Consider the following 14,882-nt stretch of genomic DNA (forward strand, 5'->3'; position numbering starts at 1 on the left):
ATTTTTTTGACTGCCCTAAACAGTCTTCTCATACTTACCAAGCAAAGGACTTGATGAAAAAGACTACATTTTCCAGCCAATATTTGAGACCGTTTAGTACATCGCTGGCTTCCAGGCATCACTCAGCTCCCCYGTTCCTCTTGCACAGATGCTCAAGGCGAGCGCCCTAAGTTGTCTGGTTGTTAGAGCTACAATGAGTGAGAGCATTGGGTAAGTCTTCTGTTTTCTGCTTATTTTGCTGTTCAATATTTCCTTTGAATGAGAGAGATTTATATCTACCTCTTGTTCAGTTTTTGCTGAATTACTGCATGTTTACAGGCATAAAACAGCCCTAAGCAGAGGGTGAGACGATGAATGCTGCATATTCAGGACAGGTCATGATACGCAAAGAGAAATCATTTGACAGCAACAATTTAGTCTTTTGGGGGATTGCGCCTCATCTTTAAGGGCAGGCAAAAGGGTTCATTCAGCTTCTGGCTTTTAGAGGCTTCAGGCATCGTCCTGTGTTAGGCTGCAAGGTGCAATTTAGCTGCTCAGCAGCAAGGTGGCCGGGGCACACTGCTGGCAATGGGAGCCTGCCCCAGGGGTGCTGTGTGGGACCAGGTGAAGGACACCCCACAGCTAGTGCTGCACAGGGCTCTCTGGACACAGGAGGGACTGTGCAGAGGACTGAAAGGCGGCAGCATCAGTTCTGTCTCTGCTTGAAACATACTTTAATGCAGTTGGGTGTTATCCGACCTCAGTTTCCATGGCCATTGGTATATTAGAAAGCCATATATATATATATAGTACATGTATATATATATTTATACACACACACACACACACGTATGAGACAATTTTACACACACATTTTCATTACTGCCCATGTATAGTTTGTTGGAACAATCCAAGCATAAACATGATCTTAATGTGCAACTAATGTTAAGCTGTTTAAAAAAATTGCAGTTTAAAGCTATATAAGAGTAAATTAAGTGACCTTTCAACAGACGTTGTGCCAGCAAGATAAAGAATGATTTAGAACAATAAGTTGAAATGGGAAGGAAGGGAGAAATGTAGAAAAGTTTATGGATATTGTATATCCAACCTAAAGAAAATAGCATCACATGGAGATCCATAAGGCATAGCAGAAAATATCAGAACTATGATTGCTGCCGTTTTCCTTTTAACTGCACTAGAGAGATGCTGAAGGATGATCAGTAATACTTAAGTCAGACGTGGCTTTTAAGTATTTTGGTTTCTGAGAGGAGAGGAGCCATCAATTTTGAGAAATGAGTATGAAAACACTTAGAATATTCAAGCAGAAATAAACCAATATGTAGGTTTTATAACATCCAAATAAGAGGCATTACATAGCTTACTGTTTCTAAGTAACTGACAGTACTGCACTGAGGAAATACCACATGAACATTAGTTAGACAAAGACAAAATTATCACAATTCTGGTATCAGATTGGCATTTCCCAAATACAGGGTTAACCATAAAATGTTATTATCCATTTCCCTTCTTTATGTTTGTTTTTTACTAGAATTCAAGTGCAGAATCATACATTCTTAAAGCAGAGTAAGTTCCCATTAAAAAGGATGCCCCTGTCTCTACTACTAACAACTTATCATTGTATATGAATCTATTGAATTAAAGATGAGCTCCAAATTGATTCCGGGTTTTGTAAAGCAATTTCCTTGATTGCCTGCTGATACAGTGCCATGAAATATGGTAGAGGTGTTACAATAGCAAGGGATTCAGTCCAAGGGTGGGCCTAAATTATACCAGAATGGTAGAGAAGAGGGAGGAAATAGCCTGCTCGGGGATTCATGACCCTCTAATATTTTTTGGACAGTTCATGTATATATTACTTTGGAGATCTGAGTTCAATTTTCTGTGAGCAGATCCACTCCTCAGTAAAATCGTTGCCAGACCTGTCAATAGTTTGCACCTTCTGAACAAAAAGGCCAAAGCCTAAATAAGGGCCATGGTGACTGAGCTTTAACTTCAGCTTGGGGCACATACTCGAACAGAAGGGCATTTTGTGTGCAGTTTGTGCAAGCTAGTTGTATGGTTAAAGAGTGGTCTTAGGTCTCAACACTTCATAATCAAGGTATTCACTCTCAAACAGTAAAACAAAAAACATGGTATATTTTTAGGTACTTTGTCTTTGCAGCCTTGAGGGGAAAAATTTCCTTAGCATTACCAAACCATGTCACTGCTCAAATCAATTTATTAGTATCACTTCATCAATTTTTTTTTCATTCCTAGTTCAGCATCTTCAGACATTTCCTTATTCTTGTCTGACGGCTTTTTGAGAAGGAAAATGTAATCTTCATGTTGACTGAATGTCAAGTAATTCAGTAATTAAAAAGTAGCTTAAAACAAAATTCTTTTTTGATGGACTGTTTTTTACTTTTCATTTGCTAAGCTGAAAAGGAGAATCAAGAAATAGAAGGAATTGGGTGGGTGTCTTTATTTAAAACCAAGAATTAAAAGAGTTAATTCAAATTCACTACTTCACTTCTTGACAATATCCAAATGAGTCATAAGAGCTATGACCCTAACTTTTCCAGCAAAGTTAGCCCGGCATCCCCAGAGCACCACAGAATGCTTAGAAGCACTTGGAAACACCAGGCTTCACATATTTCAAAACTGAAAATATAACTTAGTAAGTTGGAGAAACCAACAAAGAGAAACAGTGTATTAAGTTCAAAATTCAGCTGGGCATGAGCAACTTGATCCAATGCCTAACTTGTTCCTGCTTTGAGCAGGGGGTTGGACAAGATGACTGCCTGAGGCCCCTTCCAACCTAAATTGTTCTCTGATTTGATTAGGAACCTACAAAGGTTCACTTCATCTTTAGGGACCTGAGAATGATTGCATTTTTTAGGGTTTCAGTTAAGGGTTGAGAGGCAGTGCCCACTGGGGTTCTACAGTGTGGGTATTTAGGCAAAAATCTGAGCTTCACAGCTTCTTTTGCAGGTGACAAACCTTTCATATCATACAGCTGGCTGTAAGGCACCCTCCCACCCTGTGGTGGCAGCCCACAATGAAGGCAAAGCAAAATTAAGCTATTATATCTGCAGACAAAATATTTGAGTATTGCATTGCACAGTTTCAGTTAAATCTCTAAGYAAAAAAGCTTAAAATCAGCAAGCAATTTGCACATCATGTTTCCTCTGATGCCCTTTCTTCATGTGCATCATTCAGCACTTTTAGGAAAAACTACCCTGTTTGAAAACTTCCCTTTGTAATCCAAGTAATGCAAGGTGAATACTTACATTTATGTAAGAGAACCATTTATCCTATCTACAAGTATGTAAATCCTCTCTTAGGAAAGGATGCAATTTACAACTGGAGCAACAGCTTTATCCATAATTCAGCAAAAACATGACAGAAAAACAAAGAAAAAACTGCAACTTTTAAAAAATTAAAAAATTGCATTAACTTTTAATGAAAATAACTCTGGGTGGAAAGCAGAGTATATGTACACATACAGAAAACAGTAGAGCTTGAAATTACCATGCATCACTCAGCTTTGAGGTTTGCTCTCCAAGGCAACACTAATGTAACTCTACTATTGTTTCCTACTAAGATAAACAAAAAATCCTTCCTAAGATATAATGAAACAATTAGGATGCTACCGGCAATAAATTYACTGGTTACTTAGAGCAACTGAGTTTGTCCACACAGCTTGCAAACGCCACACAGTTGCAAAAACAAAACATCCAAAAAGATGGAAGTACATAATGCACTTTTGTAGATGACTTATGTTTACTTATTACCATGAACAAGCTTTTTAAAATAAATCTAATCACTTTTTAAGTAATGTAGTTCAAAGTGCACTTCACTTACTTTAGGTGTAATAGAAATCTACCTGCAATATATTGTACATTATTAATCAGCAAACGCACAAGATGAGAAATTCAACCTGTGGTTTTAAACTGGACAGAAACTCCCACCACCATTATAAAGGTAACCAAGCTTAAATCACATCAAGTCCAGCTGTCTAGCTTTGATTTTTCAGAACATTGGTCTTGTTACTCTGCTATTTTAGATCAGATTTTGGTGTTGTCTCAGCCTTGTATCTCAAAGCTCAGGGCCTACGAAGAGTTTTTGATAAAAGACACAGGCATGGCTGGAAGACCCTAGAGCTTGCCTGTCGAGTAGGGGCATGACTTGCATCAGGAAGCTCCTTTAGCAAACTGTTGGTTTGTCATTCCATCATTATCAGTGAGCTGGCAGCAGTGATCCTCCCTGGAGCTAGTTGTTCTGAGGAGAGATAAAAATAAAAACCTTCGCCTTTTACTGATGGACTTGAAGTCGAGTTTGCAGTCAGTGGTATATCCCTCCCATGCTGCTTTTGTTACTTGTTCCGAGACACTGGCAGAGCACCTTAATACTATAGGTCATGGAATTCAAAACTGGAGTCAGAACCGAAGACCAAGGGCTCTTTTCTGCTTGGTAGAATAGACAAAATGTGTTTAATGGTACTTGAACAGCAGAGCCTAGCAGCATTCCTAAGCTTTGAGAAATCCTTGTTTCATCTGTATCAGCCAGAAAGTTTCTGGGAGTGCCAGAGAGAGGGAGCATGGGTGAACAAGAGAGCGGGGGGGGGAGGGAGAGAGAGAGAGAGAGAGAGAGAGAGAGAGAGAGAGTGTGTGTGTGTGTGTACAGGGAGAGAGGGGTGGCCACAAATGAATGAGTTAAAATATTTTTTGCAAGCACCCACAGTGCGCATTATCCTGCAAGTACCATACTAGCTGGCAGAGAGAACCACAACTACTAAGTTTATCGTCTTTAGTGAAAGGTTCACTAACTTTTAAAGGTTATCAGGCAGCATTACTGGCATTAGATAAAACCAGATTTTATAGCAATAGGAAAACAAAGGACAGCAAACCTTGCCACACTTTTTGCAATGGAGAAAGAAGCAAGTTTCTTCCAGCCTACTCTCTCCATCTTGGCATACTCGAGCAGGGCCAGCCACAGTGTCACTCTAGAAACAAACTGTAAAGGTTGAAGAAAATGTAAACAGCAGAGCAGAAGCCAAGATTCAGTTCTAACTTCACAGCTGGAAACCACAGAGGCAAAACGGATTGTACAGAAGTGCCTCACAGAAAGTATCTTGAAGGAGATGCAGTTTCAATACAGAGGCTTAAGACAGCTTTGATCAAGTTGTGCAAAGTAATAACACAGGGATAGCAGGCTCTCCAAGCTCAGAGAGGCGCCATAAAGTTCACTAATGCTGGTGAAAGTTGCTTGGATTCTACAGGGAGCAGCGCCACAGAAATGCCTATAAATACTGAATTCATATTGAAATGTTCTAATTGTGCCTTTGGGTTCTCTAAAATTGACTTGTTTTTAGTTTAAAGGAAATACTTTAAAAATTGGGGGTAGGGAGCAGTGTCTGGAAGCAACATCCTAATAAAGGGCAACACAAAGTCTGAAGACTCTTGCTCAAGAAAGAGGGGGAGGACTGTTTGGAGCTCATGTCTTCAGCACCTGATCCTTCTGACTACGGAGCAGTCTGCAGGGCAAAGTCTTGTTCTGTTCTCAGCAGACTTACCAAATGCAAAGGGGCAAGGGAAGTAGCTGGCCACAATTTTGGGATGCTGCATTAGCACTGAGATTAAGGTCAATTCTCTTAACACCCTTCTATAGAAAAAGAACTCCATGTTTTTCAGTTCATTTCTGTAATATAAAGGTGTATCTGAGAACTAGGCAAAAGTCTATTTCACCTAACAGGTATTGTTTGTTTTTAATTTCTTTCAAAATATCTTTCGGTATCAGATTCTTTCAATATCTGTCAGGATAAAACTGTCTTTCTACAAAGCAGTATGCCTAATAGCAATCCTTGACTACTTAAACAAGTCAATTTTCCAAGGACTGTAGGTGTCAAGTCAGAGCACCGTTAGGAACTACAGTACAGGGATCCTAGACTTTAAAAGAAATGTTACCTCATGCATCATTTTATGTCATATTTGTAGAATTCCAGTTGATTTCTCTTCAAAAAAAAAGTTGCATTCTGTAATTTGCACATGTGCTAGAGCTATCAGTTTGTTTTAACAAACGCTTTGTTCTGCTTTAAACATGGGTTTTGTTTAAACTCTAGAGAAAATAATCAAGGTAAAAACTTTGTACAGTCTTACTTTTAAATGACTGATATGGTCAGCAAGTATAAAAGTACATGTTGCATTAAAATTGCGTGCTGTTTATGTATTTAACATAGAGATGTATGTTTTTGCATTGTTAAAAAGAATGATCTATGCTTTACTGTTTTGGGGGGGATTTGTGCTCCAATATTGTCCAACAGCTTTCATACTCTAATTACTCTAAGTAAAGTTCTAACAGTTTGCATATGATTTTGATTGCTTCTGTTTTCTTAATTCTTATAATCTGACATGATCTGAAGTAGTCCTGTCATTTGGAGCAAACAAGTAAAACGCACCTCCTGGCAAAAAATTAATCCAACACGCAAGCTGTTTTTGAATTATGAGCATGATGCTGCCAAATGCAAGGTTTTAACTTGAAGTTAATGAAATCCAAGGGTATCCATAAAACCATTCAAGACAAGCTCTTTATTTCTAGAAAGACTCCAAGACTTGTTAACATGCAATTTGCATGGGCAGAGTACTTTTTCCACAACAAATCTAAAACCGTTATTACTCCTGTTAAACAGACACTTTGTAGTTAAAGGACTGCATGATTCTCATTAGGTCAGGGCAAATTCAAAAGTCATGATAAGATGTTTCATCCACCCATCCAGCAAGACACCAGAGGAGTTCTTACAAAGCTGTGAAAACATTCTTTAACCAAAAATGTTTAGTGATTGATTTTGAGCAACATATCCTTTGGGAACTCCTGAGTGACTGAACCTGAGCCACTCTGAGCCAGGGAAAATGCTCAATATATGATTGCTATCTTAAATCTTTCTCTTGATACTATACTTAAGACCTCTTTAAAAACAGTCACTCCTTAAGGTATGAAGATAGGGCTTTATGCTTATCTGCAACAAATCCCCGAGGACTCTGCTGTTTTTCACAGCAGTCTATAGTATCCATAGGGTCGGACGCAAAGCTCTAAGAGTGAAGTTCAACTTTTTCACAGCATAAAATAATTGAGTCATACAGCATTTTCAATTTTAGGCAGGTTGCAATCTTCAACATCCTCTATCCCTAATGCTCTGCCTGCTTTAGGGTCCCAAACCTTTCTCATTTCAGCCCTTTAATTCCTGCCAACCTCATTTATTCCACTTCAGGCATCCTTCCCATGCTCTCAGCCTGCCCAGGTCTGCTGCTCCCTCCCTGCTGCAGTTCAGAGGTAGCAGATCTCCGGCCAGAGTAGTCACAGAGCTCTAACACCGACCTGTGGAAAGCAGGGGAAGGTCAGAGACTTATCCTTAAAGGGCTGGACTGTAGTTCTCCATGGGTTGTGTGCACTGGCTTCTCTGTGAAGTGGTTGGGAGCAGGAGCTTGTTTTTTTGGAGCAGAGATTGCTGAACTGGCTGGGGACACAGCAGCTCTTGTCACACACAGCTCCCCATTCTCTCTGAGCAACCAACGAGTATTGTCAACATTGCTGGAGAAATGATCTGCTCCTATCTGGTCACATTCCTGCCCAAGAAAACAAGAACCATAAACAAGAATGCTAAACAGGGCCAAGAATATAATCAAGGCATCTAAGCAAGAAATAACTCTGTTAAGATACTCACAGGCACACAGTCATAAGCTGTTGGCACCCAACACGACCTTCCCACGGTCACTTGCAATCAGCATAGCCTGACCTTGTCCAGCTCTCCCTGCAGAGAGCGCTGCTCTGGCTAGAAGCCATAATAAAATAATAATAATAATAATAATAATAAAAAAGTGGGCTTGGATAGGGCTCAGAAAAAGAAATTGCCTTTCTTGTTTGCACAGCAGGAGATCACATGTATAAGACCCATTTCTAATGGTCTCTCCTGCGAACTAGTGGATTTGGGGCTTCTGTTTTTTTGGGGGGTTTTTTTGATTTCTTGATTTTTCTTCTGAGAGCAGGAGAAAGATGACAGAGGCTCCTTTGTTTCCTCAGACAGGGCCACAACTGCTCCTTTATCTCAATTTCAATCTGCTCCCACTTGCACGTAAACTAGCTTTCAGACAAACAGCTCTGATTCAGGAACACAACCCAACTCAGGTGCATGATGCCTTTGAAAACTGCTTGCCATCCTCCACTCATAATGGCAGAGGTAAGCAAGTCAACATCCTCCCAGCTTGGAAGGTCAAAGCCTGTTTGAAAAATAGGAATGAGGATTACTGCCATTCTACTTACTTTTGAGCAGATTCACCACAGTCAAAGAATGTGAACAGAAAATCACATGCAGTCAGTCTGGCTTTCTCAAACTAAGCTTTCTCTTCTGAGACAATATAGGCTTTATTTCTCCCTCCCCAAGCAGAAAAGGATCAGAGTTGTAAATAAAACAAAAAATTCAGTATGATGGCAAATAGCATTATCAATTCACCTTCTTTGCATGCAGTTTTAAAGATCTGCTCTCCCTTCCTTCCTCTCTCCTCAGCACCAGCAAACCCTCCTCTCTGCCTTTGAAGAGCTGCTCTTTCCTGGGATTTCTCCCTGACTGTTCCTCCATTATTAATGAGGACACTTAGCTCTTCCGTCCATGGGGTAACTGAAATATAATCCAGTTTATTTCCCCAAAGGGCACAAATAGACAAGAAGAAAGTCTTCAGCCACAGCCAGGTACAATATGAAACCAGAACACTTTCCATTTTCTCATTGTATCTCTTTAGTTTCCCTTCACTATTTAATGTTCCATATACAACAACTCACAAGTCTTGAGGCAGTTTTTTACTCCACAACAACAGTGACAATTCAGTGTAGTCAGCCTGCAAGTTCCTTCTGGTGGCTGAGAAAAAAAAAAAAAACATGTGCTGGGAGCTAATTAAGTATTCATCCTTCAGAAACCCTCCCATCTCTCAGGCTTGTCTGAAAGCACTGCTGAATGATGGATCAGATGACCAGGGCAAACATTATCCAAGCCCCTGTGACATGACACAGATACCAGCAGGGAGAAAAAGCAAAGCTTAGGAGTGGCTACTGATGAAGACAGCACCCATAAGGAAGTCAAGTAGTAATTAATTCTCTATATAACTGGTACTGCAGCTGTGAAAAAGCAAACACTCTTCCTACATGTTACTTAAAAGGTGGAGCATCTTCCTGTATCTCATTAACAGAGGAGCATTTTCCTAGCAGATAGGAGCCAGTGCTCCCAAATCTACAAACAAACAAAAAAAAAGCCAAGCCTATCTAGTGCAGCATTCGTTGAAGAACTGCATTTGGCTGGCAAGTCCTGCTGATGAGAACATAGCTCCTTCTGTACAACAGAACTGCCTTCACAGTTGCAGCTCTTATACCCGTTATCCTAAATTGCCAAAACACCATTATTCTCTTTGAACTTTCCGTGAACATATACCTCTGTTACCATTTCCACCTTTTCCTATGAAGGCAGATCCAGTGCAATGAAGCATGCATGAGGGAGGTGGTCATGAGGGAGATGCAGTAACACTTGGACCTTTCATTTGGGTGTCTACAGTTAGATGACTTTGGAAGCTGTCACAGATTTGCTTTCAGCAACCCTAAGCATTGCTCCAGCTTAACCAGCCTTTTCCTCCCTTTCAAAAATAACTTTTCCAGCTACCTACCACCTCTACAAAGACTTTCAGTTATTTTGCTTAAAGGAGGTTTGTTTCTGGTATGATTTGATGAAACAAACCCCAGCATGTCTGAGTGAGGAGATAGCTCTACAGGGGGCTGCACTCATCAGTAAATCAAGCAAACACCATGGAAACACTCCACAGTCTGAAAGTAACATTTGTATTAGATACCAAAAGCGAGTATGTAAGCATCATGTCCTATCTTCCTGTGGTAAAATCTGCAGGATCTGCAGAGGCCAATGATACTCCAATGATCTTATGAGGTCCAGATCTTGGACACACAACAAGAGACAGTATGGCCTGCCCCACTAGGCAAATGCAATTTAATCCAAGGGAAACAAACTGCTAACTCCCTAAGTTTTGGTTGTTGTTGTTTTAGTTTTAAATATCTCCTTTCCCCTTATTTTTTATCCTGTTAGCTAAGCAGGTCAGTACTGGCCCCAAAAGGGCAATTCATTGGTTCTTTTGCCCCCCAGCTAATATTAATCCAAAAGACAAGCTCAGGTGAGAGTGCAGAAACTGCTATAACTCCTGCTTGATGACCTGCTGAAAGGAACACAGTCCTCCAAAATACAAGTGCTCTCTTGATGCAGTTCATTACACTCTAACCCAGAAACCTACCTTTGTAAACAAGAGGCAGAAAAGCTTGAGAAATGAACATGCCATAGAAGAGGCAAGAGGYAGGTTCTAACTCAAGTGGTTACTTTCAACTCTGCAGAAACACTCTTCGAACAAAACAGACAGATCTTCTGCTGTAAAACAAAGGTCAAGATGTTATGCAATACTTTGAAAAAAGTGAATCCATTCAAAGAGGAGAAATTTAGAAAGAGTTTCAGTGAAACAGTCTCAGTTCTCCGGTGGCCCATAATGCTGCAGACACTGTTTTTTCACACTAAAAACAAATCTTATGATGCAAAAAGTAACACTGAGAAACATGGAGAGCAGCAGCACTCCAGTGAGTGCTCCACCTCTAAAGATATAATCTGTCATGGTTACATCCATAAATCTAAAGCAGTAGTTTATACTTGATGCATTCTTTTCAGCTGGAAATAGTCTTTCTCATCTCAGCAACTCAGGAACAACAGAACAGGTAGTAATAGAAGATTATTCCTGTGTTTATTTTTTTTAAACACATTTAAATCTTTATAAAACATTTGTAGCTAGAACAAGTTTTTGCAGCCTGTAATAAAGAAAATAAAAATAAAATGCAGTCTGCGCACCCACAAATGTGACAATTAATGGATTTATAGCTTTTAAAAGTTATTTAATTTGCTCTTGGACAATCTGAGAATCCAACCTCACTTGTTCTTAACATACATTATGCTTGATACATTATAGCCTTGTGTTTATGTTAAGACAGTAAGCTAGCATAGAAATAGCATTCAGGATTTTCATAGAAAATCTCAACTAAGTTTCTAAGTCTTACAGAACTTATTTTCACCATAACTGGCTATGAAGACTCAAACAGGTCGATACATCAACTGAAGGTTTGGATGAATATGAAGACCAACAAATACTTTAGACAAACAAACAAATGATAGACAAAAAATACCAACCCCTACTAGCAAGTTCTAATTCAAGATATATGCAGATGGACTACATGACATTCAATAAGATAAAGAACCATGGCCAATTTCCCTCCTTGAAAATAAAAAATAAGGAAATAAAAACTCTCAAGTCTGTTTCATTTCACAGCATTCCACACATTTCAAAATCTCTTCCACCTACCTACCTGCCATGAACTTTAATTAATATATAATTTCACATGAGTTTCTAAAGGTAAGCTGATGCTGCTAAACCAGTATCTTTCATGATCCCTAGATCAGAAAGAAAAGTGTTTTAGTCTTGCTCTGTGATTTGTATTTACATATTGTAAATACATATGGCTCCAAATTGAGCATAAACGCGAAATGAAAAGCCAGTAGATGCCTCGCTGTGTCTTTGAAAGGAAGGTCTCCAAGTACCACAAGCTTGGAAAGAATCATCTCACCAGCTCAAGGAACAGTAAGGCTATAAAGTCTCAATGGTTTTTTCCTCATTTCTCTCTCTTGCCTGCAGTGACACCTGCTGGTACACACCAACCCTTCATCTTCAGGGAGCCCGAGCTTCGATCTCAGTGAAAATTAATTCCAAGTCTTTGCAAAGCCACATAAATATTAAGAATTAGTACTAGGTGTAAACTGTAGACTAGAAAGTGAAAAACTTCAGTCAATATTCTGTGAACCACACAAGAAGCTGAGAAAGATGATACTAGTTTCATGATTATTACAGCAGTTGATTTCTTTCTTAATATATGAGAAGGGTTGGGTGCATGTCAGGTCTAACAAGGATGGTGTCTAAATTCTGTCCAGTTCCAGTAAGCAGTGAACACTTGCAAAACTATCCAATTCTAGGAAGGTAAAAGTAAAAAAATAACAGTACCTAAACCATACAGCCTATATAATAGCATAATTTGTATAAAATCAGGTATCATTCATTTCATCAAGCTTTGGGCAAACAAGTCGAGAGATTATCAGACTAAAAAAAGTTTTGACACTGAAGAGCATGCACACAGGCTACATACTACAGGCCCCTGCAGCAATTCCCTGCTGCAGCAACTTGAAGGAAATACATCACTTAAAAGACCTGGTGAGAAGGTATGCAAAAAAAACAGTTCCAAAAGGGTGTTGGGGAAACAATCCTCTGGAAGAGAGCTGGCAATCCTGTTCAACATTCTGTTCTTCTGCAATATGCCACAATATTAAGAACCCTGAAAAAAAAAATCAATTTTTAGTCAGTACTGCCTAGTTCTTCAGTGGCTCAATGTATCACGGTTTTTTGCCATCCCATCAGCTTGAATAGAAGCCATTAATAGGAAAAACAATAACTCATCAGTGCTTCTGGAAAAGGGACTAGAAAATTATGTTCTTTTAAGAGGCCTCTAGCATGCTACCTTCCCTACTTTTCTTTTAGCTCTATGAAATTAATAACATTTCTTTTTCATTGCTCAGATTATGGTTCTTCTCCCCAACAAATTTATGAATGGAAATATTTTTGGAATCTGTCTCGGCTAGAGCATACTAGTCAATGTCACAGTTATTCATTTAGTGTCCAGCCTCCAGACATGCTCACTGTAGTCTTCTTTATTCTTACAAAAAAGGGGAGTGTTCATAAAATACATTTGGTCATGTTAAAACATTTTCAGTCCTCTCCTGCCAACTAGAATACTGGGAGAACAAAGGTCAGTCGTGTCCAGAAGACACCAAGATGCAGAGTCTGCATAACAAGTGCTATTAAATATTAGGGAAGTTAGATGATGAATAGAGCTCTGCACTAGACACACAAATCAAACGCTCCTTCTCTCCCCCCTTCCTTTCTTACCTAAAAAAGGAAATTTGACCATGTCCGCCATTCTGGTGAAAGGCAGGCTCCCACCTCGTGCTTCCCCTTCCTCACTGGTACCTGGTGATAGGGTTTGTTGCTGTCACACAGAAATAAACTTGGCCAAGATTTGGTCAAGCTTTGATTCACCTATTTGAAGGAAGCTGCAATCTTGAGTCAAACACATCCCCATCTCCCCAGGCAGCCAGGTGCTGGGATGAGCTTCTGCAAGACATCATCAGTCTGGTGCCAGCGCTGTCTTCTCAGAGCTGTATCAAGCCTCAGCTTTGCCACATCGTCTGCTGCAGCTCCAGTTTAGTACATCTCTCTCTACCCAMAGCCAACTGTGAACACAGAAAATAATGTAATTTTGTTCCCCCTTCCCCACCCAGCCAAGCCCTAAGACCATCTGGACCTCTGCTTTCCTTCACATGAAAAAGTTATGCTGTACACTTCCACAAACAGAAAGGCAGCTGGAGGATACCTATCATTGGAGTCTAAAATCTCTTACTAGGAGACCAAAGGATATTATGACAGACCAAATCATTTCTCTTTACACAATTAGGGAGTTCCATCTTCAAATGCTCAAGTCTTGTCTCAGCAGTACAAAAGACGACAAGAAAGCCTGCTCAAAAATGGTGAGAAGGTTATTACATAAACTAGTAGTTAACTTGTATCTGGCCTCTGCAGAAAGGCAAAATAGTAACTGTGCAGAATGCAGGAATAAGGAATAAGTCAAATCACTATGATAGAAGGCAGAATGTTTCTATTTAATATCTGAAAGTATGCTGAAATGGTTCTGAAGAACACAATGAACGTATGCTTCCTTCTCTAAAAAGCATATAATATAGGAACTGGACGTAACACAGAGGTCAAAGTGTGGAAAGAAAAATGGGTCTAAAGCAGATGCAGTATTTTTTGCACAAAAAGGATACCAACTGTAATGTCACAGTGAGCTTTGTTATCTTTATGAACCTAGGAGCTCAGATATTACTGTATTTGAGACCTGGAAGGTGCCTAACAAGGTATGCCATATGCCAGGAAAATCATGTTTAGCTTTGTGCTTTGATCTTGAAGTACAGCAGCTGTTACAAACCTATAATTTATTCACCTGTAGACTCAGAGACACTGGGGGSTTGGGGGGGGGGGGGAGAAGAATAGATCTGACCTCTATTCTTTTCCCTTTTCCATCCCTTGCTTTCACTTCTTCCTTTATTTTATTGACTATGTAAGTCTATTCAGTAGAATACACATGAGAAAAAGTTTAAAAGCAGTATGAATCCATTAAATAACTCTAGATGGGAAAGAACCAATAGCTGTTGATTTTATACTTAATTTTAAATTAAATAACTAAACTATGTAGCTTAAAAAAAAACAAAACACACACACATACCATGGCACAGATGCCTTATTTCTCTCCAAAATACAAATGGAAAATGGAAAGCAAAATCTGTTTTTCTGCATTTTCAGGTACCCAGTTTCTGCAGGAGCAGTAAGCATCTTAGAAGTTTTCATATACCTTGTGCTCAGTCCCTGCCATGCTCAGTTCAAAATTCATGCCAACTATGTGAATCATTTACATGCATAATGGTTGCAAGCCTAAGCCTTAAAAATCCTTAAGTATCACACTGCTCTAAATACAAGAAAAAGATGTCATTTTAGCACCTTTTGCTTAAATTAATTTTAATCTCAAGACTATGACTTAACAAGAATAAAACTTTCCTATCAGAGTTTAGCGAGTTGCAAAAGTTATTTTTTTCTTTTTCCTTCAGTGTTACTTTGATAACAGTAATTCAGGGAATTTCTTCACTATCCATGAACAAGCAG

At 39.3% G+C, this 14,882-nt stretch overlaps 1 long non-coding RNA gene across 2 annotated transcripts; it reads right to left on the reverse strand.

Moving 5' to 3' along the window:
* Positions 1-3,441: 3,441 nt before the first annotated feature.
* Positions 3,442-14,207, reverse strand: LOC112971973. Of its 2 annotated transcripts, none has more exons than XR_003255515.1 (6): positions 13,056-14,207; positions 10,317-12,444; positions 8,812-8,887; positions 7,700-8,252; positions 4,889-7,601; positions 3,442-4,260 (listed from the first exon to the last, which is right to left on the reverse strand). It is a non-coding gene; the product is annotated as an uncharacterized LOC112971973 (long non-coding RNA). The 2 variants fall into 2 exon arrangements; XR_003255514.1 differs by having other exon boundaries at positions 3,442-4,445.
* Positions 14,208-14,882: the final 675 nt, after the last annotated feature.

The sequence above is a fragment of the Apteryx rowi genome, unplaced genomic scaffold, assembly GCF_003343035.1.
Source record: "Apteryx rowi isolate R43461 unplaced genomic scaffold, aptRow1 scaffold_469, whole genome shotgun sequence".
Lineage (NCBI taxonomy): Eukaryota > Metazoa > Chordata > Aves > Apterygiformes > Apterygidae > Apteryx > Apteryx rowi.